The following is a 2918-nucleotide window of genomic DNA, read 5'->3' as shown; positions in this document are numbered from 1 at the left end:
GGCCATTAAAAGTCGTTTGAGTTGTGTGAGGTTGGTGTGCGAATTGCGTCCGATCAGGTCAACGCATATGGATTCACTCCAACCTGCCAGAACGTTAATTTTACTTTTACCGCTGGCTTTTAATTAATGCATTTAATGCTTAGTCATAGTTTTAGGTAGAAACTTTTAATTTTATTGTTTTTTAAACTTACGGAAGTATGGGTAAGGTATTGTATGTAATGTGTTATGTTTTAGAGTGTTGACTTTTTGATAGAGCATATGGAATGAAAAGAGAAGTGGGTGCGCAGCAGCGAAGGAGAAAAAAATAGGAGAGCACAGCAGTGCGATGAGATGAAGAAAGACTTCTGGCAGTTAATGAAAATTGTGATTACTCTTATAGGTGCTTGTAACTATTCGTTGAAACGAATGGGAATGTAATGTAAATTTTTTGTAATGTGAAAACCGAGAAATGTAATGAAAAAAAAATTTCACTCAAAAGTGAATGTGAAAGTTTTTTTTATTTTACAGCAGTAAACCCATGTAAAGAATTTTTACTTCTACAGCAGTAAATGTAAAAGCTCCTTTTACAGCATTAAAAGTGTATGAATATTTTACACAACAGTGTAAAAAACATTTTTGTAAAAGATGTAGAAGTAAATGTAAAAGCTCCTTTTACAGCAGTAAAAGTGTATGAAGATTTTACACAACAGTGTAAAAATCATTTTTGTAAAAGATCATTTTTGTAAAAGAGAGACAGAGTATTTTGTTTTGGTAAAAGTTCTTGTGTAAATCCCTCTCAGCTAAGAGGATGAAATTGTATCAATCTTTTGTTCTAAATCAATAGAAATGTTTTATGGCTGTGTAATGGACTTTTCTCAGTAAATTTGTTTTAAAAGCTTCCGTGTGCAAAGATCCTGAAGAGAGGAAACAAAGCATTGTCTCTGTCGTATGCAATTTGTTTGTTTTTGGTATTTTCCCATTAAAAATACCCAACATGTTTCCCGAACTTTCGTATTTAGTCTCTAAAATTAAAATGCAGTGTGGGAGCAATGTTACTGAATTGTGGTTGGATTTGAGTTATGCGGACGTTTTGCGATTTTCAGTAGAGAGAGTTGTTGAGATAGTGAGGGATTTGAAAACATTGAAGAAGCTTGACATCAATGATCGGTGGGGAAGGCGAAACCAGAATGATCGATGGGGAAGGCGAAACCAGATGGGTGTTCTAGTTGATAATCTGCTTGAGAGGCTTCCTAGACTTGCGCGACTATGGTTGAGCGGCATGTTTGATCTGGTAAGGCCAAAAACATATTATTTTACTTGTTTACTATCTGCGATGCATGTTTCAATGGTGATGTTTTTTTTCTTCTGCTACTATATGAGTGGCCTAACCGCAACGTAGTGTCTTGTGGTGTGGATATGATTTATGGATTTATACCATTTTTTTCCGCGCTGATTCAGAGGATATATTAATAATTTGCATAGTAATTTGATAACTATATCAGTTAAATTTGAAAAGTAAACGCAGATTTACACAATAATTTTTATTAAAATTTTTATAATTTCAAATAAATGTGAAAAGATAAATATAAATTTAAAAATATGATATAGTTAATAAATAAAATTATTTACACAATAATATTTATTATTTGAAGTAAATGGGAAAATATAAATATAAATTTAAAAATGTAATGTAGTTAATAAGTAAAATTATTTATATTAATACAAAAGAAACAACAATCACAATATAGAGATTTAGATCAAATGACAGAATAAAATGTCTATTACTGTAATTGTTATTTATTACTAGTGAAGTTATATAATTTAAATTTAAATAGGTGGTAAACCATAATATACATCAATCTATATTAAACATAATTTTATAATACATCTCACTTTTTCAAGCTTAAAAAAAATCATATAAATTAATCAAATTATAACATTTTAAATAATTATTATTATTATTATAAAAAATGTAATATATGAATTAAATATATATACAAGATTCTAATAATAGATATTCAACTCCCACTTAGCCATGCAAATTTTTAATTTATAAATATGTTCCGTTAGTAACACTATGAGTCAATATAATTCTAATAATAGATATTCAACTCCCACTTAGCCATGCAAATTTTTAATTTATAAATATGTTCCGTTAGTAACACTATGAGTCAATATAATAAGTTATAAATATCCCATCCCAAAAAATTATGATTAATTTTATACGACGCTAATCCATATAACATTTATTTTAAATAAATATCAACTTTTAATCTGAAATTACTATTAAAAATATTTTATAAATATTACATTTTTACCATCATTTAAAATTATTAATAATTAAATATTAAAAATCTTATTTCAAAATAAACCCTCCTATAACCAGTAAATGACTTTTTATATTAAATGGATTACTGAATTGTCATATTATAATATATGTATTCCTAATAAATGAGTTATTATATTAAGTGGATTACTGAATTGTCATCCTATAATATATGTATTCCTAAATTATTTGCTATCGAATATTGAATTGCCATCGCATAATATGTTTCTGCTGAAGTATTGTATTGCGATGGATTAATGTGTTGCCATTGTATATTCTGTGTATTGAGAATGTGTTAATTATTAACTATTGCGATAGATTAATGTGTTACGATTGCATAATGTGTATTGAGAATGTGTTAATTATCAACTATTGCGATAGATTAATGTGTTACGATTGCATAATTATGAACTATATGAGTTGCACTTCATCTTAGATTTTTGGCTGGCAGTTTTCATGGGTTGTTAGTTTCTCGAAGAGAAGCCTCGTTGATTTACAAAGGCAATGTAAGCTCCTGGCAATACTTTTTAATGACAATTAAGCTCTTTTTTTCGTAAAGAATATTGCTTGTAAGCATTTTTGTAAAGACTTTCTATGTTTTTCCGTAATTATT

Source organism: Pinus tabuliformis, chromosome X (genome assembly GCF_031772625.1).
Source record: "Pinus tabuliformis cultivar Carrire ecotype Pingquan chromosome X, CPIR1, whole genome shotgun sequence".
NCBI classification, from domain to species: domain Eukaryota; kingdom Viridiplantae; phylum Streptophyta; class Pinopsida; order Pinales; family Pinaceae; genus Pinus; species Pinus tabuliformis.
Note: the sequence above shows the minus strand (reverse complement) of the source record.